We start from the raw sequence: 22,576 nt of genomic DNA on the forward strand, positions 1-22,576 counted from the left end.
ATCTGCCCTGGGGGCTGAGAAAAGCCTCCTGGTGGTAGGGGAGATCTCTGCATTCCCTCCTTTCCTAATGTCAGGGGACTTCAGACCTGCACGGAGAGGGTGTCCTTTACCTCACTTTTCACACTGACCTCTAGACTCCTGCTTCAGCACTTGGTGACCCTCCAAACTGCACTGACCTCAACCCTAAACTGAAGGGGTCCTTGGTGTCTGTTGACTTTTATTGAGATAAAATGAATCATTTTAATCATTGAAAAATGTACAATTCAGTAGCCAGACTTTTACTGAGATAAAATGAATCATTTTAATCACTGAAAAACGTGCAGTTCAATGCTTTTGCTATATTTGCAAAGATGTGCAAATATCACCCCTATGTGATTCCAGAACATTTCCATCCCCCCTAAAAAACCTCTTACTCATTAGCAGTCACAGCCACTCCCAGTTCTCCCCTCTCCAAGCCCCTGGCAAACACTAATCTAGCTACTATCTCTGTGGATTTGCCTATTTGTGACATTTCACATAAATGGAATCATATTAATGTAATATGTGACTGTGTCTGGCTTCATGTAGTGTGATGTCTTCAAGCTTCATCTATGTCTAGCTTAAATCAATACATTCCTTTTTATGACTGAATGACATTCCATTGTATGGGTATATACCTCATTTTGTTTATCTGTTCATTAGTACTGTTTCTACTTTTTATTTTCTTATTTTTATTTATTTATTTTTTTGAGGCAGGGTCTTTTTCTGTCACCCAAGCTGGAGTGCAGTGGGGTGATCTCAGCTCGCTGCAACCTCCGCCTCCCAGGCTCAAGTCATCCTTCCACCTCATCCTCCTGAGTAGCTGGGACTACGGGCATGGACCATCATGCCCAACTAATTCTATTTTATTTTACTGTAGAGATGGGGTTTCGTTGTCCAAGCTTGTTTCCACTTGTTGGCTATTATGAATAATGCTGCCATCAACATTCATGTACAAGATTTTGTGCAAACATATGGTTTGAATTCTCTTAGGTACATACCTACTGACAGAGTTGCTGGGTCACATGGTAAATCTATGTTTAACTAGTTAAGGAACTGACAAGGTGTTTTCCACACAGCTGCACCATTTTACACTTCCACCAGCAGCAGTACATGAGGTGTCCAATTTCTCTACGTGCTTGCCAACACAGGTACATTTCTATTTTTTAAAAAGTTGGTCAGGTGTGGTGGCCCACGCCTGTAATCTCAGCACTTTGAGGGGCTAAGGAGGGCAGATAATGAGGTCAGGAGTTCAAGACCAGCCTGGCCAACATGGTGAAACCCTGTTTTTACTAAAAATACAAAAATTAGCCAGGTGTGGTGGCGGGTGTCTGTGATCCCTGCTGCTCGGGAGGCTAAGGCAGGAGAATTGCTTGAAACTGGGAGGTGGAGGTTGCAGTGAGCCAAGACTGCGCCACTGTACTCCAGCCTGGGCAACAGAGAGAGACTCCATCTCAAAAAAAAAAAAATTATAACTACCCTAGTTGGTATAAAGTGGTATCTTATTGTGGTTTTGATTTGCATTTCACTAAGACTAATGATGTTGAGCATCTTTTTATGTGTTCATTGACCATTTGCATATTTTCTTTGGAAAAATGTCTATTCAAGTCCTTTGCCCATGTTCAAATTAAATTATTTGTGTCTTTTGTTGTTGAGTTGCAGGAGTTTTTTTTCTTTTTGATATGATTATTCTAGACCTTACCACATGTGATTTGAAAATATTTTCTCCCATTCTGTGAGTTGTCTTTTTACATTCTTAATAATGCCCTTTGATGCATAAAAGTTTCACATTTTGATGAAATCCAGTTTATCTACTTTTTCTTCTTTTGTTGCCTGTGCTTTGGTGTCATATTTAAGAGACTGTTGCCAAATCCAAAGTCATACAGATTTTCACTATCCTTCCCTCTAAGAGTTTTACAGTTTTAACTCTTAAATTTAGTTCTTTGGGCCGGGCGCGGTGGCTCACGCCTGTAATCCCAGCACTTTGGGAGGCCGAGGCGGGCGGATCACGAGGTCAAGAGATCGAGACCATCCTGGCCAACATGGTGAAACCCTGTCTCTACTGAAAATACGAATATTAGCTGGGCGTGGCGGCCCTCGCCTGTAATCCCAGCTACTCGGGATGCTGAGGCAGGAGAATTGCTTGAACCCGGGAGGCGGAGTTTGCAATGAGCCAAGATCGCGCCACTGCACTCCAGCCTGGCAACAGAGTGAGACGCTGTCTCAAAAAAAAAAAAAAAAAATTTAGTTCTTTGATTTATTTTGAGTTAAATTTTTAAAATCTGGTTTTAGATAAGGGTTCAACTTCATTCTTCTACCTGTAGATATGCAGTTGTCCTAGCACTGATTCTTGAAAAGACTATTCTTTTCAATGGTCTTGGCGCCCTTGTTGAAATTAATTGACCATAGATGTATGGGTTGATTTCTGGACTCTGAATTGTTTTCCACTGATCTCTATGTCCATCTTTGGGTCAGTATCACAGTTTTGATTACTGTAGCTTTATAGTAAGTGTTGAAGTTGGGACTTCAACTTTGTTCTTCTTTTCAAAATTGTTTTGGCTATTCTGTGTCCCTTGCATTTGCATATGAATTTTAGGATTAGTGTGTCCATTTATGCAAAAAAAAAAAAAAAAAAAAAAAAGGCAGTTGGAATTTGGATAGGGACTGCATGGATCTGTAGATGAAATTGGGAAATATTGGAACCTTCAGTCTATGAACACAGATGTCTTTTTGTTTATTTAGGATTTCTTTAGTGTCTTTCAATAATGTTTTTTAGTTTTCAATGTATAAGTCTTGCACTTTCCTTGTTAAATGTATTCTTAAGTTTTTTTGTTTTTTTTTTTAGACAGAGTCTCACTCTGCTGCCCAGGTTGGAGTGCAATGGCCCGATCTTGGCTCACTGTAGCCTCCACCTCCTGGGCTCAAGCGATTCTCCTGCTTCAGCCTCCTGAGTAGCTAGAATTACAGGTACCTGCCACCATGCCTGGCTAATTTTTTTGTATTTTTAGTACAGACAAGTTTTCACCATGTCGGCCAGTCTGGTCTTGAACTCCTGACCTCAGTTGATCTGCCTGCCTTGGCCCCCCAAAGTGCTGGGATTACAGGCGTGAGCCCGGCCAATGTGCACCTAAGATTTTATTCTTTTTGATGCTATTGTAAATGGAAGGTTTTTTTTCCCCCTAATTTCATTTTCTTTCTTTTCTTTCTTTTTTTTTTGTGATGGAATCTCACTCTTGTTGCCTAGGCTGGAGTACAATGTCGTAGTCTCAGCTCACTGCAACTTCTACCTCCTGGATTCAAGCGATTCTCCTGCCTCAGCCTCTTGAGTAGCTGGGATTACAGATATGTGCTACCACGCCTGGCTCATTTTGTGTTTTTAGTAGAGATGGGATTTCACCATGTTGGTCAGGTTGGTCTTGACCTCCTCACCTCAGGTGATCCGCCTGACTTGGCCTCCCAAAGTGCTGGGGTTAGAGACGTGACCCACCATGCCTGGCCCTTAATTTCACCTGCTGTCTTTTTTTTTTTTCTTTGAGTCAGGGTATTGCTCTGTTGCCCAGGCTGGAGTACAGTGGTGCAATCTCGGCTCACTGCAACCTGTACTCTCTGGGTTCAAGTGATCCTCTCACTTCAGCCTCCTGAGTAGCTGGGACTACAGGTGCGCGTCACCATGCCTGTCTACTTTTTGTTTTGTTTTTTTTTTTGAGACAGAGTCTCGCTCTGTTGCCAGGTGCCAGGCTGGGGTGCAGTGGTGTGATCTCGGCTCACTGTAACCTCTGCCTCCCAGGTTCAAGCAATTCTCCTGCCTCAGCCTCCCAAATAGCTGGGACTACAGGCACGCGCCACTACACCCAGCTAATTTTTGTATTTTTTAGTAGAGACAGGGTTTCACCATGTTGGCCGGGACGGTCTCGATCTCCTGACCTCGTGATCCTCCTGCCTCGGCCTCTCAAAGTGCTGGGATTACTGGCGTGAGCCACCACGCCCGGCCTTGTATTTTTTTTTAAGAGATGGGGTTTTAACGTGTTGCCCAGGCTGGTCTGGAACTCCTGGGCTCAAGTGATCCCCCCACCTTGGCTGCCCAAAATGATTACAGGCCTGAGCCACTGCGCCCAGCCCCGAATTTCATTTTCAGGTTGTTCGTTGCCCATGTGCATGCTGACATTTGAAGGCGGCTGTTGTTTTCTCCAGAGCTGGAAGGTGGTGCCTTGGGGTGTAGGCGTGTTGCTATGACACCCTGTGGGCCGTTACTGGGGCTCTCTTGTGACTTATGGAAACATGTCTGACTAATCTTTCCCACACTCCCTTTGCTTCTGATGGCTCCCTCGTCTAGGAGAGGAGGAGAGGAAGAGAGTGGGTTGGTGGGGCCTCACCCTTTCCCACAGGTGCTTCCTCTGACCCTTCTTTTCTGCAGGGTTTTTGGGACTCCCAAAGGGCAAGGGCAGTGGCAGCCTTCTCTTTTACCCATATGTTGGCCAGAACTGATGCCCTCTACTTTTTATTTTTTGAGATGGAGTCTCCCTTTGTCACCCAGGTGGAGTTCTGTCACCCAGGCTGGAGTGCAGTGGCACGATCTTGGCTCACTGCAACCTCTGCCTCAGTCTTGGGTTCGGGTTAAGTGATTCTCATGCCTCAGCTGGGACCCCAGCACGCGCCACCATTCCTAGTTAATTTGTTTGCATTTTTAGCAGAGATGGGGTTTTGCCATGTTGGTCAGGCTAATCTTGAACTCCTGGCCTAAAGCGATCTGTCCACCTCGGCCTTTCAAAGTGCTAGGATTACCACTGTGAGCCACCGCACCCAGCCTGATGCTCCCTACTTTGATGGGGATAGAGGAATGTTGCAGGCGACAGGCACATGCAGGGTCCTGGATGTCAGAGCAGCCTGGGGAGGGAGTCCAAGGATCAATCAGTTGGTGAAAATCTGAAGGAGTGGAGGATGATTCGAGTAAATCTGCGCTGCCTGGCCCACGTCCAAGGCCGTCTCTCTGCTCGGTCACTTGCTAGCTGTGCGGTTGCTCAAGCTCTGGGGTCTGTTTCCACTGTCACATGGGGATGCAGATGCTTGCCTCATAGGGCAGGCTCAGGTGCGAGCAGCCACGTCTGGTAGCTCAGGTGAATGCCCTGCTAGGGCTTGATGCAGAAAAGGTGCCAGTCAGTGTTCACTGGAGTGTGACTTGATCACCAGCAACTTCCTTCTTGACTGGGGTAGGGCAGCATGAGAGCTCAGAGCTCCTTAAGTGGGGCTGTACTCGGAATGGAAGGGAAAAAGTGAAGAAATCTACTAGGAAGAGGTGTAAGGGAGGCATATGAGACAAATCTCACCTTTATGAGAGCTCAGATAGTCAATGGGAGCTTTAGGATGGATGGTGTGGGTGCTGCTAGGCCTGAGGAGAAGCCATCATATTTTAGTGCCAAAGAAATGGGCGGGCTGGATGGGGAGAGCTGCAAGAAGCAGGATGATCCAAGTTTGTGTGGTTTTGTTTGTTTTGTTTCATTTTGTTTTCTGAGGTAGGGTCTCTCTCTGTCACCCAGGCTAGAGTGTAGTGGTGCGATCACAGCTCACTGTAGCCTCGAACTCTTGGGTTCAAGCAATCCTCCCACCTCAGCCTCCCGAGTAGCTGGAACTACAGGTGCACACCATGACGCCCAGGTAGTTTTTGCATTTTTAGTAGGGACAGGGTTTCACCAGGTTGTCCAGGCTGGTCTCGAACTCCTGGGCTCAAAGCGATCTGCCTGCCTCAGTCTCCCAAAGTGCTGCGACTACAGGCATGAGCCACCACGCCTAGCAATTATACATTTTAAATATCAATATAATAATAAAGCTAATCTACAATGCTTATTTGCCAAATTCTTTAAAAATTTTTTTCATGATTTTTTTCTTTAGTTTCATTTATTTCCTGTTTAAGTATTACTATATGTCAAATTCTTTTTTTTTTTTTTTTTAAAGACAGGGTTTCACCATGTTGTTCAGGCTGGTCTTGAACTCCCGACCTCAGGTGATCTGCCCGCCTTGGCCTCCAAAGTGCTTGGATTACAGGTGTGAGCCACCACGCCCAGCCTAATATATGTCAAATTCTTTAAAAATTTTTTTCATTTTTTTCTTTGGTTTCATTTATTTCCTGTTTGAGTATTAATAGATGTTAAATTCTTTTAAGCATTAAAAAAACTTTAAGTACCAAATGCACGCAATGGCTAAAACTTGTTTGCAATTTAGATTAGTGATTGTGATTTTTATCAGTTAAGGTTTGGCCAGGGAGTCAAAACCACTATGAGTGTTACAGAATAAGGAACTTGCTTTAGAGATTAGACTTTAATCAATCATGGCAGCTGGTGAAGGAGTCTTTGAGGCCTCTGCATCTGTGGTGGGCCTGAGGTCACTATGGGTCAGTTGGGAGAAGCACTGGATGTGAAGTGGAGGAAGGGCAAAGACCACCTGAAGCCTATATCTGTGCTTCACCACCACCCACCCTGATGGTATGGGTGTCTGCAGAAGGACCTAGCACTCCTTGCTATGGAGCTGCACATATGTCTGGCCAGGAATTAGAGAAGCTGAAGGAGGCGATCTGACAGGAGCTGAAGAGCTGCTAGTCTGACTGCTATTCACGCAGACAAGGTGAGCCAGCAGACAACTGGCACCCCACGCTGGCCTCGGAGCACGCCGCTGCTTCCATCCTGCTTTCCTGACTCTCAAATCTTAATTTCTTTTGTGGCCAACCCTCACCCAGAACCATACAGGGATTAATTTCCAAGAAGTATGGTTTCATCTTAGCTAAGTTGAGATGGTAAAAGCCATGACAAAGATTGGCTCCAAACTTTCCTGGGGTTAGAACACCTGTCCACGAGGGGAGCAGTTTTACTGTCTCAAGTGGGCAGTGTATGGTCATGATCAGTGGTTACCTTCTCAGGAAGGCTAAACTTGTGTATTTGCCAGATTTGAGGCTAGGAAGCCAGACCTGGGCCTGTGTACATCTCTATAGCTCTGTTTAGCACATTGTTCCCTTCAATGTTTCAAACTACATTTATAAATTTAGTAGTTCTGATTGTGTCTAAGTCTGTACCCCTTTTCAAAATGAAAAAAAAAAATAATGAATTGCCAGATGAGGTGGTTCATGCCTGTAATCCCAGCACTTTGGGAGGCCAAGGTGGGTGGATCACCTGAGGTCAGGAGTTCGAGACCAGCCTGACCAACGTGGAGAAACCCTGTCTCTACTTAAAAGACAAAATTAGCCAGGTGTGGTAGCACATGCCTGTAATCCCAGCTACTCACTCCGGAGGCTGAGGCAGGAGAATCGCTTGAACCCAGGAGGCAGAGGTTGCGGTGAGCCGAGATTGTGCCATTGCACTCCAGCCTGGGCAACAAGAGTGAAACTCCATCTCAAAAAAATAAATAAAAATAAAAGAAAATTTTTCATGTTGACAACTAATCAAAAGAAAGAGTCCATGTGCTTTTGATGGGTTTAGAGTTGCAGCCTGCCTCCTGGGTCCAAATTATACACCCACTAGAGCACCTCAAGTCTGGAATCTGCAAACTCAAGCTACAGCCTGACTACTGGTTCCTTTCCTTACTCTTTCTGTTCGAGCGGGTCACCACTCCATAGCCATATGCATACCTCTGCAGGGCTCTGCTCACAACCCTGAAGTCATACTCATGCCTGTGAGCACTGGACAGGACCCAGCATGGCCTCAGGGGCAACTCCAGGGAGTGGAGAACAGAAGCACGTGCCATGTTCATGCAGGGTCAGGATCTGACACATCCAGGGCAGAGATTATCCCCGGGGAGGAGGGGAGGTCCAGGGTTACCTCTGGGGAAGGGACTGAAGCCAGCAAGAACCATACACAAACTCTGTCCTAGGAGGAGCTGGTGAAGCCCCCTGGGGAAGGGGTAGAAGGGCCTTGTTGGCTAGTTGCGTAACTGGGAGCTTCAAGCTGTGGCTCCCTGCCCGAGGAGCCACTACTGGCTTGATTCCAATGGAGGCAGGATGCTGGTCGTCCCATCTGTCTGGGCTTTGGGTGCCCCCTTGTGGCAGAATAGTGATTTCGCTCTTCACACTCACACTGCCCTCTCAGGAGCCCAGTTCTGGCTTCAAGGTTGTTGGTAACTCTGAAGATAACTTTATCACAGCACTGTTTACAAGAGCAGAGATAGGGAATCAACCTAAGGGCCCATCAAGTGGATGACTGCATAAAGAAAATGTGGCATATTTATACCATGGAATACTACTCAGTCATTAAAAAGAATGAAATTACATCTTTTGCAGCAATATGGATGGAACTAGAGGCCATTACCTTAAGTGAAACAATTCAGAGAGAGTCAAATACTGCATGTTCTCATTTCATTATATATATATATATATTACTGCGTTTTAGGTTTTGGGGTACATGTGAAGAACATGCAGGATTGTTGCATAGGTACATACACGGCAGTGTGATTTGCTGCCTTTCTCCCCATCACCTATAGCTGGCATTGCTCCCCATGTTATCCCTCCCCAACTGCCCACCCTCCGCTATCCCTCTCCTAGTTCCCCACCACGGACCCCAGTGTGTGATGCTCCCCTCCCTGTGTCCATGTGTTCTCATTGTTCAACACCCACATATGAGTGAGAGCATGTACTCATTTCTAAGAGGGAGCTAAATAATGTGTGTGCATGGACACAGAGAGTGGCATAGTAGACACCAGAGACCTGGAAAGGTGGGAGGGTGGGAGGTGGGTGAGGGCTGAGAAATTACCCAATGGGTACAACGTACACTATTTGGATCACAGTTATGCTAAAAGCCCAGACTTCACCGCTACTCAATATATTCATGAAACAAAACTGCACTTGTACCCCCTAAATCTATAAAAATAAAATAAAATGGGATTCTAATAGAAAAAAAGGACATAAGGGCAGAGGTGCCAGGCGTCTGGTATCCTCCCAAGGCTTCTCTGTGTCTGCACAGCAGGGTAGGTTTCAGCAAATTCAGGGGATTTAAGGAAGCCCCTAAGGGAGGGCCGCTGGTGTGGGCAGAGGGGCTGATCCCAGGCACTCCTATCTGTGACTGTTGAGGAGTCGGTCTTTAACATAACCTAAAACAGTGCACCAAAGTATGACCTGATCTTTCTTTCTTTTTAAAATTAAAATAGGGACAGGGTCTTGCTATGTTGCCCATGCTGGTCTCAAACCAGGCAATTTTCCCACCTCAGCCTCCCAAAGTTCTAGGGTTACACGAGTGAGCCACCACACCTGGCCATGATCTGAACTTAAAAGCTCCTGTAGCTGGGCGCAGTGGCTCATGCCTGTAATCCCAGCACTTTGGGAGGCCAAGTTGGATCACCTGAGGTCAGGAGTTTGAGACCAGCCTGGCCAACATGGTAAAACCTCGTCTCTACTAAAAACACAAAAAGTAGCTGGGCACGGTGGTTCATGCCTATAATCCCAGCTACTTGGGAGCCTAAGGCATAGGAATCGCTTGAACCTGGGAGGCAGAGGTTGCAGTGAGCCGAGATCGTGGCACTGCACTCCAGCCTGGGTGACAGAGTAACACTCTGTCTCAAAAAAAAAAAAAAAAAAAGCTCCTGTATTTTCTAGCCTATTTTAGCCCACACCCTAGACCAGTGGCTCTTACTTAGCTTTTTTGGGATCAAGGGGCTCCTTTGAGAGTCTTAGGAATGATGTGCCCTTCTGTTAGAAAAATGCACATGCAGGCCGGGCTCGGTGGCTCACACCTGTAATCCCAGGACTTTGCGAGGCCAAGGCAGGCGGATCACTTGAGGCCAGGAGTTTGAGACCAGCCTGGCCAACATGGCAAAAACCCATCTCTATTAAAAACTCTATTAAAAAGAGTTGCTGTTACAGCCCCCCTCAGAAGCAGCTGTCCTGGTGGTGAATCCTGGCCAGTGGATGCCAGTGGTTCTGACCCATCTACAGAGGCTGAGGGTAGAACGTGTGGCTCACACCAGCATCTGCTCCTCCACCACTGAGGACAGTGGGGGTGACTGGCTAGGAAGACCACAGATGATCCAAAGGACAGGAAATCTGACCCCACCTCATTCGGCAGCAGGCCTAATCTTTTGCCCTTACACAAGGTGCAAAGCAGAGAAATTTGCAAGTAATTGCTCTTCCTGCCCCAGAACATGTAAGGAGCAAAGCCATAACCTCTGCAGCAGGGAACAGGAGGCGCCTCTAGGCTGGAGTCCTGAGCCCTGAGCAAATCCAGCCCTGGTTGAATGTTTTATACGAGGTTGGTCTGTGTGGCTGATGAAATGGGAGGAGGGTGGAACAGAGGCCTGTATGGATCTGGGGAGCTAGGCCCGGAGAGGTTTGGTCTGCCAGTCTAAGGACATAGTTTCTTCTGTTAACAGCTTATATACTAGAGAATGGGGCATAGGAGAGGGACCATCAGGAGAGGCTCAGAGGTTCAGCTCAGTGAGGAATCTGCTGCTTGTGCACCCCAGCCAGGGTCAACACCATGAGCTAAGAGTGTTCCCTGGCCTGGGTTCAGCTCTGGGCAGGGGTAGGAGTTGGAGCACTGATCATCAGGGCAGGGATGGCCCTTCACCATGTCTTCTTCCCCTCATTCTCCCTCGATACCTGCACCACACCTCCCCATCCTGCCCACCCCTGACGCCTGGGAACCAAAAGCCTTTCTCAGAGGCCTACCTTGGGTTTGAAGGCAATGAGCTTCAGGATCATCTCCACAGTGAAGAGGCCAGTGAAGAGCATGTTGAGGATGTTCATGGCAATTTTGAACAGGCAGCTCTGGCCGTAGTGCTGTATCAGGAGAGGGGAACAGCTGTGAACATGGAGCAGGGAGGTCTCTCTTCCTCCCCACCTTTTGCCCAGCCTTCTTGGAGGTCCTCGCCTGAGCAAGACCTTCCCTGAACCAAACCCAACTCTCCATGGGCAGTCAGGAGGACTCAGGAGAGCCTCCAGGCTCTTCCCTGCTCTGCCATCTCTGAACACATCTGTGTTCCTTCCCTGATTGGTCGTGATGACTCTATGGAGACTTCTGGCGCTCAAGAGAGCTCGGGCACAAGCTCTGTCCCTGAAGACAGGTGGATGCAGAAGCCACCTCCACACGCCATGCCTTACTGACACAACGAATGTGTCCAGCTCACTCCCTCCCTTCTCCATCTCCTCCCCTCTCTCCATTTACCAGCCCACGGTGCCATGGATTCTTCCCTAAGGACCAGAGAGGAGCGCATCCTTGACAGAGAACACTCGTGCTTCTCCAGCTGCCCGCTTGGTGACCAGGCAGCTGACGCACTGAGACGGCCCTGCCGTTCCGGTACACTTTCCACCCCCATGGCCTGCTCCCTCCTGTGGCACCGTGGCTGCGCTCCCCCTTCTACTGACCTGCATGGCCAGGGAGATGGTGTTGAGCAGGATGAGGACGAACATCAGGTACTTGAAGTAGGTGGAGTTGACCACGTACCACACTTTGTACTGGTGCTGGTTCTTGGGGATGTACCTCCGCAGGGGCCGGGCCTTGAGAGCGTATTCCACACACTGTCGCTGGGAGGGTGGCGAGGATGGGGAGAGTGGGGTTAGTTACCTGGAGGGTGTGTGGGGCTGGCAGAGAAGTGTGGGATGTGAACGAAACCACACACTGTGGGGTGGGGTTCTCCGGAAGTCAGAGGACTCATTGGCTGCTCTAGCTCACCTACAGGTCAGAGGTGTTATTTAGAAAATGTCTTGAATTTTCCATGGCTCCCTTAATCAAGGAGAGAGCCCCTTCTTGTCAAATCCCTGTATCGAGCACATAGGCAGGGAGTGCACATCTCCCCGCTCCCCGTGATGCCTGGCACGTGGCTCCTCAGGGAGTGGCACGGCTAAGACTGTGCTTCCTGACCGACGGACAGCTGGCCTTCTCACCGATTACTTCCCATGCCCTAGACCCTCCTTGCCTACTTCTTTCCTCAGTTTTGCTTTCCTGTCCTAAATCCAGCAGGCTGGAGTAGAGTGGTGAGATCTCGGCTCACTGCAACCTCTGTCTCCGGGGCTCAAGCTATTCTCCTGCCTCAGCTTCCTGAGTAGCTGTGATTACAGGCATGCACCACTACGCCCAGCTATTCACTTGTATTTTTAGTAGAGATGGGGTTTTGCCATGTTGGCCAGGCTGGTCTCAAACTCCTGGCCTCAAGTGATCCACCCACCTTAGCCTCCCAAAGTGTTGGTTTTACAGACATGACCCACCACACTTGGCCAACTAAATGAATCTTTCTTATTTGCTAGTGTCCATAAGATGGAAAGACACAGTTCATTGACAGGGAAGAAGATTCTGGGCTAACTAGATTCTTGGGACTCTGGAGACAGTCCATTTCTCTGCACTGTGCCCAGACTTCCAGATCAGGAATTGGGGAATCTCCCCAGCCTCTTCTCAAACCCTCAGCCCTGATGTCCAATGCCTGAGCCTTAACACTTCACCTCCTCCTGTTCTTTCCATCGTTAACCTGATACTAGATCGGAGTCTCAGCCTCTCTCATTTCTACTTTCTAACTGGCCTCCCCTCTTTCCTGTCTTCTTTCAAACCAGGGTCCATACAGCAGCCAGCAGGGTGAGTCTGTGGCCGAGATGTAAACAGGAAAACTCACAGGGGATTGGCTGGCCTGGCGGGGGTCATAAGGGGCATACCATGCTGTGCTCCTTCCCGTGGGCACTCCTTATTCACAGACAAGGATGTGTTTCCCCACAGACTCCTCCCAGTAGGAGCCAAGCTGGGGAACAGAACTGAGGGACTACACCTACCTCCTACCCTGACAGCCTCCTGACTCAGCAACAGTACTGCCAGCTCTTCACTGCTAACAGAACCTGTCACGATACTTGGCGTCACCATCTCACTCCCACTTAAGCCTCTTTCCTGCCCCCACCTCCGACACAGGCCTCTGGGTTTTACTTAAGAAACCATGAAAGAGTGGTTTCCTGAAGCCGTCCTGTTCCCCACCCCCAAAGCCCTCACTCCCTCACAATCCTAGTTTCTCTCCTCCATATCAGTGGTGCTGACCCACTTGGGTCCTTCTAACTTGTCAACTTCTAGATAGGGCATGAGGTTTTTTTTTTTTTTTTACAAAACCTATCGTAGAGTATCCTTAAGTAGAAGCTTCACAGATATTTGGTGGCTGAGTACATTTGCCAGGTCTGGGGTTTGCAGGAACTTGCATTTCTTTTGCACGGGCCTCTCAAAGACTAAGAGCCCACTCTGGTTGAGGAGTGAAGAGACAATCCCTCTGCAGGGTGGGCCCCGCTTCCCTCTGCTCCTTCCCAGGAAGCTACCTGGTTCTTGTCCAGCTCACAGTTCTTGTACTCCTGCTCCCCCTGCTTCTGGAAGGTGACAATGACGAAACCCACGAAGATGTTCATCATGAAGAAGGCGATGATGATGATGTAGATGATGAAGAAGATGGAGATCTCCACGCGGTAGTTGTAGATGGGGCCCTTGTCTTCCGTGTGGGAGTCGATGGAGCGGTACAGCAGCCTGCAGGAGGAGACAGGTCCCACAGAGGGAACTGGAGAAGCTGGATCCCCTCTGCGGAAGGATGGCAGAACTGCTCCAGGGATCCCAGGGGTCAGGGTGCAGGAGACAGCTCTGGGTTGGAGTCCCAGCTCGGCCGCTTACTGGCTGTGTGACCTTGGGCAAAGCACTTAACCTCTCTGAGACTCAAATTCTTCATCTGTAAATTGGAGACAGTAATTCCTGACTTTCCTACCTTGCAGGGTACTTAGAATAATGTATAAGAAGGTGTTTTGAAACTGTGAAGAACTATTTAAATGTAACATGAGTCATGGACATTGATTTCAAATACTGGAAATAGTGGTAAATATTGAGACAGCTCAGCGTTGCAAACTGGCATGGACTCAGAGGATGTTAGAGGGAATGTAAAATAAATCTCTCTGAGAGCAAATTTCCACTTAGATAAAAACACTCAGATGACCCATGCTACTCCCATCATCACCATGGCGTGGTCTTAGACTTAAACAGTTTACATGTGTATCTCATTCATTTGAGCCTGGGCCGTGTGCCCCATGGAGCTTGTTACTCTTCACAGACAGGGATAATCTCTTCCTCTTCCTCTGTAGCCCTGTACAGCAGTTGGTTATTCTCTAGATATCACCTATATTTTACTGCATAATATTGATAACTCTCACCTAAGATCCACGCATTGCTCTTGACTTAGAAACATTTAGAATTTTTTGACTTTCAGATTCTAATGTCACTGGAATACATATTAGGGGAAAAGCAGGTGTCTCTACAAAGATGTAAGGACCTGATGGGAAGCTGCCTGGTAGAGGTGATGCAGAATGCAAGGCCCACGGGCTGCTGTAGGTACGAATGCATTGCCTCTGCAGTGGAAGTGGGGCCCACGCTTCCATCCCTTTCTTACTTTCCACTGTAAATATAGGCAAGGCTTTTTCTAAGGAGACGGGTTCCAGTCAATAAAACAGAAGCATCTCAGCCATCTTTACCCAATGAAGGGCATGCTGGGAGTGGTAATCTTGAATCCTATGGTGACCACAGGGCCCACACTGGAGAAACTCTCCCTACACCCAGCTCCCGGATGCCATAAGGGCAAGACAGAGACCTCTGACACTGTGGCTCATGCTGAGGTTGGAAAGAGAGCTAAAAAAAAGGTCATTTTTGGTGGGAGTTTCTTGACACCTTCTAGAGAAAGAAGAGTCTATGTTTCAGCAGTGACAGTGGCCTATAAGTTGTTCTGGAAATATACCTCACTGCCTGGGGAGGACCCAGCAAAATATGACCTCCACAAGGAGTGCGGGACATTAAGAAAACTTGGGGATGGGATGGAAAGTCAGTGCTGGCCCTTGAGTGTCAGGGTTCAGGAGGCCTTGGTTTACATACTCACTCTGGCCACCCTTCAAAGGTGGAGACTGTGAAGAGGGCCATCATGGCCGCCAGAACGTTGTCAAAGTCAAACTTGCTGTTCTCCCAGCTGCGGGGCTGGATGATGGGGTGGTCAACCTCCCCGTCTTTGTACGTGATGTAGTTGCCCCTGAGAGAGGAGGAGAAGGAGTTTACTCTGGGATCGCCCATCTTCCTTCACGCCTGGGCTGCCAGTGACCCTGAATGCTGGGTGGGATGGGACTGCCTGGCTTGAACTTCACAGTTTTAGCCAGAGGAAGAGCTTCACTGGGCAGAAACTTCAGGAACAAAACATGCTACACATTGTGTCAGTGAGGCCAGGTGACACGTAGGCAAAAGTCCAGGTGCCACTGCAGGCTTACAAAATGAGCTGTCCTTCCTTTCGGGTCAAGCCTCCAGCCTCCCGGGGTTGACCGGCCGGGCCCTGGCTGCCCTCCCATCTCCACTCACTTGCATTCTGCCTCTGTCTGCTTGGAACTGTCTGAACAGGTGTACAGCTTTCCCTGGAAGGCAGAGAACAGAGTATTATTAGAGATGTTCACTAACCAGTGAGGCAATCCAAAAACAATTAGTGAGCATCTCTGTAGCCCAGCACTGTGCTAGGGACAGTGGGATAAAAAGTGCAGAATCCAGATGGGCAGGGCCTGACCCACATGAACTGAACAGTGGCGAATACAGACGCCAGTGCTACAAGTAGCACTCCAGTGCAAAAACGGGAGCTCGGGTCCATCGGAGCTGTGCTCTCTAGGAAGGTCTTGCCAGGGAGGGAGAAGCGGTGCTGGGCTCAGAGAGGAGTTAGATGAGAGTTTACACAGTTGGGGGTGGCAGGGGAGAGTGCTTTAGGTGGGAGAATAGCAGAACTAAAAGGGTTAGGGCAAAAAGGACCAGAACCCAAGGAGGACACTGGCCTCATTGTAGCCAAGGGGCCCCGCAGGAAGCAGCGGGAGCTGATTTTGACAAGTGCAGGGCTCTGAAAGCTGGGTGGTGCAGCGGGGACATGATGCTGTTGATAATAGGTCACTGCTGCAAGCTTAAAGCAAGTGACTGACACAGAGGTTCCACAGGGAGGAAGGGCAGTGACCTGAAGGGCAGGTGAAGTGGAGAGAGTGAGGGGCCTCTGGCCTGGTGGCCCAATGCCTCCCTCCCCTGGTCTGAAGCTTGAGTCGGGCTGCAGGTGGAGGTTACATCCAGGCTGAGTCTGGCCCAGGCCACTGTCTTGTTTGTGCTGCATCTGCCAACTCCCTTCCCGGGGAATGCTGATGGGAGGGGGGAAGCGGGACCACGATGGAGCCCACGCTTTACCTTGAAGAGCTGGACCCCGATGCAGGCGAACATGAACTGCAGCAGGGTGGTGACAATGACGATGTTCCCGATGGTCCGGATGGCGACAAACACGCACTGAACCACATGCTGCAGTGGGAAGGGAAGGGGAGAGGGACGTGGCTTCAGGAGATGCCGGGAGCCTTTCCAGGAGGTAGCAGGGCAGCCTGTTTGCCACAAGGGGGAGTAATTGGGCTGAGAGGGGCAAAGTCATGCTCCCAGAGTCACATGGGAAGTGATGGACCCTAATGGGATGCAAAGCCCCCCACTAGACTCTCCGTGACTACGAGGAGAAAAACCCTGCTAACTGCCCATATTACAGTGGTAGGGCTATAGGGACGGCGGCACCACAGGGGCACAGGGTTTGAGTGGGATCTCCCTTTGGCACATTCTGCTTAGGGAAGACATTTTGGATGGCTGCCTCCCTTACTACCCTGTTCATTACAGAACAGGGACATGCAGTGGGACCAGTGTCCAGGACCCCACATGGCAGCCACTTGGCCTGACCATCATCTTTTCCTTCCAACCCACCCCTCACCTCTCACTCCCCCACGGGTTCTGTGGAGCTCTCACTCCCCCAGGGCTGGCTGGAGGCTTCCTACCCCTGCTCTCGACTCATCTTTAGCCCCTTGGCCCTGTTGATGGCCCTCAGGGGCCTGAGTACTCGCAGGACTCACAAGATCTTCACCACATTGATTGCACTGGACCTGGGAGAGGGAAATAGGCAGTGTAGTAAGCTCCTCCTGTTTCTGGGGGAGCACAGATAATGTGGTAAGGGAGGGTCCTGACAGGTGAATCCCAGGTAAACCTGAGAAAACGTAAAGTCCATTTTGGGGATGTTCGCATTCTGGGGCCGTTCTCTACTCCTGTCTCCCACCCTGTGAGAACCAGGAGCTTTCCTGTAACCCGGGGGCTTTCCTGTGGGTGAATAAATTACATGCAAGGTGGCTCATGGCAGGTCATTAGCAATGTACTGTGCTACTCACAGAGGCATCCACAGTGTCAGAGAAAGAAACTCAGAGCAAGGCCATGGGAATTCACGGCCACTTGCTAAGGCACTGAGGGCAAATTTCCTAAATTTTCTGAGTTCTAGTTTCTTCATCTGTAAAATGGGGGTGTAATCAGCTCAGAATGTCTTTGCAAGGGTTAAATAAGAATTCTATGTAAATCACCTAGCTGTGTGCTGAATGATACCTTTTATCATGATGCCTGCTGAAGACATCATTACACTTAAAGGAATGCCGTACTAATGGTGGGATCTCGGGCCTTGTGGCTGGAGGCAATGGGCACAGGGAGGAGATTTCTTACTGTTTATCTCCAAACACATATCCCAGACAGTTGCCCCTGACACCTATACATAAAACCCACCCAGAGCACACTGACGACTCCAAGGAAGGATGGGCTTTACTGTTGGGGCTCAGGAAACAACACCCTGAAATGACTGCCTTAGAAGCAGTCTCAGAAGCAAAAGTTTTTCTCTGGCCTTCTCTTGCCCTCCTGTCTCTCCGCCCCCTTCTCCTCCGAGGCTAGCCAAAGACACTAGAATCCCTCTTCCCCAAGACGGGTCATAGAAACCAGAACCCAGAACCCCGTCTCACCAAAAACCAGCCACACAACCTAAAAACATCACTCAAATGTTCCCTCTGCTTTTCTGTATAAAAACTGGCCATAAAAAGTTATCAAATCTACATATGGGAGTGTAGATCTTAAGACCCCTATTGCAGAGAGGATCCTGTCCCCCACCCAGAAGGAAGGAATGCTTCACAGAGAGAATCTAGAGACAGGCCTTACTGGGTTCCCCACTTAGTCCGTTCACATTGAATCCCATCCTTCTTGTCCAATCACATTTCTACATGGCTGTCCATACTCTTTTGAACCTAAGCATAAAAGTAGACAATTTCCCCTGTATCTTTGGGTCTGCATTCTGAAGGCTGTGGGTATACACGTTAAATAAATGTGAAAGCCTTTTCTCCAATTAGCCTTTCTTTTGAGAGTTGATTGTTAGGACTGGCCTTCAGAAGGCCAGTCCCTTTGTCTCCTACGCTGCACTACAGGTTCCACACAGCTGGGATGCCGAGGCCAAGCCAGAGCTTCTTGGAATCTCAAGCTACTGCTTTTCCTCAATGTGATGGAGACAGCAGGACACAGGCCCCCTCAGCAAAATGCCTGGATGGTTTCCGGAGTTGTCCATCCTACCCAGGTGGGGGTTATTAACCATACCACCTTGGTGAGCAGCTGTGGAGTACATCCTAACCCTCATGGGCTAACTACCTGAGATAGCCTCTCAAGCTTTCAGAGAGCCTCATACTTGCTTTGGGATTTAAGCAATGAATGACAGGCCAGCAAGTGGTGATTTCATGCCTTGTATGGTCAGGATGTTGTGCTCAAGAAGGGGCTGGTGGAAAGATCCGATTTCTCTGGTGCATGGGTCTTTTATTCCAAGAGATGCAAAGGCCATTCCTATCTATCACTGTGTCTCTCCTACAGTCTCTCTGGGAGGGAGTCAGTTTGCATTGAATCACAGTGGAAGGGATTTAAAGGTCAGATGGGAAAAACACAGGTTAAAGAGGAAGACTTTCTGGTTCAAGGTTAAATAGTGATTGAGTGGCCGTGCTGGGATTTGAATCTAGACTTGTAGGTTACCAGGCAGAAAATAGGGGGTAATATAATCGATGATCACAGTAAAGGGCCTTTCCCAAGGCCCCTGTCCCTGCCTGATCTCAGTCGATCATGAAAACACCCTTGGGAGGAGAGATCCAGGAGCCCTGGGACTTACGCCTTTCTCTACCATAGGTGTGACCTTGAGCAAGTGTCATGATGTCCTGAACCCCAAATTTCCCATCTATACCATGATGATAACACTTGCCCTGTCTCCCTCATAGTTTTGTGTGTGTGAGGACCATAGAAGAATGTGTATGTGGAAGTGTTTTGAAAGTGAAGATGCAGGATTCACACTGTCAGCTGTTAGAACTTGGTAGGAACTAGTAATCAGATCCTTCACCCCTGAACAAGATCTGCAACCTTGGCTGTACAGGGGAGTCACCTGGAGAGCGCTTAGAACTCTAGACTGTACCCCAGATCAGCGAAATGAAAAACACACACACACTCTCACGCGCACACACATACATACACATGTACACTCATGCACACACACTACACAAATATAGTCACACACACACATACACACATGCATACATACATTCACACACTCATACGTACACATATACACACATATATACCTCTATAGACACATATGCACACAGACACATACACATGGTCAACTGGTCAACATACACATACATACACATACACACCCATAAATACACATACACCACACACATGCACACCCCACACATACATACACACTCATGCACACGAACACCCCACACATACACAGACATATACACATACATTCACACATACACTCACACACATACACACCCACAAACACACATACACCACACACATGCACACCCCACACATACATACACACTCATGCACACGAACACCCCACACATACACAGACATATACACATACATTCACACATACACTCACACATGAGGTGCTTTGGTTGGAGAGAGAAGGGAGAGAAAGCGGGGAGGAGGGTCCAGGTCAGGGGAGATCATGGCAGTGGCAGACTGTGGGTTGCTGAAGGTCAGCCTAGGGCACTGGGGCTGTGGTGGAGGAGGCAGGAAGGTCCTGGAGACAGCCATTTCTTAATAGCCCTGCCTGGACCTGCCTGTCATGGCAAAACCCAGGTATTTAAACTTATTCTTGCCTGATCAACATGTCCCAACTGTCAGACCCCTGAGGACACGAATCTAAGAACTCAAAGCCGCCACGCACAGCTTCAGAGGCCCCACCCCGCTCTCATCACACTGCCGTGGCCCTGCAGGCCGGCCCTTCAGGGTTTGCTTGTCCTCTCTGGCACCCCTTGCTAGCTGCATGGCCCATCATGGGCTGAGGGGTCCCACTCACTGTATGCCAAAGGAGATGAGGGACACGCTGACCACCAGCAGGTCTAGGATGTTGAAGTAGTTCCGGCAGAAAGAGCCCTTGTGCAGGAAAGCCCCATAAGCAGTCATCTGCAGGGAGGAACAGAGAAACATGAGTGTGAGTGGCCCTAGCCCTAGCCCAGAGACCCCTCACACCACCCCTTTGTCCCACAGCATCCCTTGGGCAAGTCCCAAGCACCATCCCATGGGGAACAGGAAGGACAAAGACGGTGATATGGTGCCAAGAAAAGAGTTCTGCAGCCATGCACACAGCCACCCAAGAATCTCTAGCCCAGGACTTCTGGGTGGCTCCTTACACCTGCCAGGCCATGCCAGACTCTTTAGTCCTACATTCAAAGCCCTTTCAAGTAGGTCCCACCATCTCATTCTAATTTCTCACTGTTCCACATCCCAAGTCCAGGGCTTTGGCCCTCCAGGGCCCTTTGCTGATGCTCTCTTGGCTCTCCCAAAGGACTCGCTTCCTCTTCACAGCAACATGGGCTGGTGGGTGAGGTGGCTTCACCAGGCCGAAGTCCTCCATGTCAGGAGCACTTGGCCTCAGACTGTCTCCTGGGACCTGGGCCATCATGACCTGGAAAGACCCAATGAAGCCTTAAGTCTCAGGATCTTGGGGCTGGGCACGGTGGCTCACACCTCATCCAAGCACTTTGGGAGGCCAAGGCAGGAGAATTGCTTGGGGCCAGGAATTTGGGACCAGCTTGGGTAAAATAGCAAGACCCTGCCTCTACAAAATATATTACAAATTAGCCAGGTGTGGTAGCGTGCCTGTAGTCCCAGCTACTTGGGAAGCTGAGACAGGAGGATCACTTGAACCCAGGAGCTGGAGGCTGCAGTGAGCTATGATCACACCACTGCACTCCAGCCCGGGCAAGAGTGAGACGTTGCCTCATAAAAACAAAAATCTCAGGACCTCATTCCCATAAATTCTACTTCTGAAAATCTAATATATCACCTGAAATGGGAAGTTCATTTACACAAGTTTATTTAATTTTTAATTGTGAAGGCCAGGTGTGGTGACTCATGCCTGTAATCCCAGCACTTTGAGAGGCTGAGGTGGGAGGAGCACTTGAGCCCAGGAGTTTGAGACTAGCCTGGCCAACATGGTGAAACCCCTTCTCTACAAAAATAGAAAAATTAGCCGGGTGTAGTTGTGTGTGCCTGTGGTCCCAGCTACTTTGGAGGCTGAGGTGGGAGGATCACTTGAGCCCAGGAGGTGGAGGTTGGAGTGAGCCGAGGTTACACCACTGCATTCGAGGCTGGGTGACAGAGTGAGACCCTGCTTCAAAAAAAATAAAAATGAAAAGATCAAACCAAAAAATAAATGTCCCTGAAGACTACAAATAAGTAAATGTTTGCATTTTCCCATGTTTGCTCCAGAATGCTCTTTTTATAAGAAAGAAAATATTGCAAATAATTCTATCTGCACCTACACCCTCATCCCCGACACATCTTTAGATTTTTACCACATGTCGACAGACATGCCACAGCTGCAAGTTTTAACCTAACCAAAATAGTAACATGCAGTACACACCTGAGTATACAACTGATTCCCTTTTTTATTTTTTTATTTTTTTTGAGACGGAGTCTCGCTCTGTTGCCCAAACTGGAGTGCAGTTGTGCAATCTCAGCTCACTGCAACCTTCACCTCCTGGGTTCAGGGTATTCTCCTGCCTAAGCCTCCCAAGTAGCTGAGACTACAGGCACATGCCACCACACCTGGCTAATTTTTGCATTTTGAGTAGAGATGGGGTTTCACCATGTTAGCCAGGATGGTCTCGATCTCCTGACCTTGTGATCCACCCACCTCAGCCTCCCAAAGTGCTGGGATTACAAGGGTGAGCCACCACACCCTGCCTATTTTTATTTTTATTTTTGAGACAGAGTCTCACTCTGTTGCCCAGCCTGGAGTGTAATGGCAGGATCTCCTCTCACTGCAACCTCCACCTCCTGGGTTCAAGCAATTCTCCTGCCTCAGCCTCCTGAGAGGCTAGGATTACAAGTGCCTGCCACCAAGCCCAGCTAATTTTTTGTGGTATTTTTAGTAGAGATGGGGTTTCGCCATGTTGGCCAGGTTGGTCTTGAACTCCTGACCTCAAGTGATCCACCCATCTTGGCCTCCCAAAGTGCTGGGATTACAGGTGTGCGCCCAGCCATTTCTTTTAAAGATATGGGGATATCCCCCTGTCACCCAGGCTGAAGTGCAGTGGCATCATCTTGGCTCATTGCAGCCTGAACTTCCAGGCTCAAGTAATCCTCCCACCTCAACCTCCCAAGTAGCTGGGACTACAGGCATGCACAACCATGCCTAATTTTGTTGTGTAGTTTTTTTTTTTTTTTTGGTAGAGATGAGGACGCATCCCCTC

The 22,576-nt window shown here is 48.8% G+C and overlaps 1 pseudogene; it reads right to left on the reverse strand.

Moving 5' to 3' along the window:
- Window positions 1-10,645: 10,645 nt before the first annotated feature.
- On the reverse strand, window positions 10,646-20,733 carry LOC110568369 (voltage-dependent L-type calcium channel subunit alpha-1C-like; annotated as a pseudogene).
- Window positions 20,734-22,576: the final 1,843 nt, after the last annotated feature.

Source organism: Aotus nancymaae, unplaced genomic scaffold, assembly GCF_030222135.1.
Source record: "Aotus nancymaae isolate 86718 unplaced genomic scaffold, 86718_ANA_hifiasm-v0.15.2.pri h1tg000016l, whole genome shotgun sequence".
Classification (NCBI taxonomy): Eukaryota; Metazoa; Chordata; class Mammalia; order Primates; family Aotidae; genus Aotus; species Aotus nancymaae.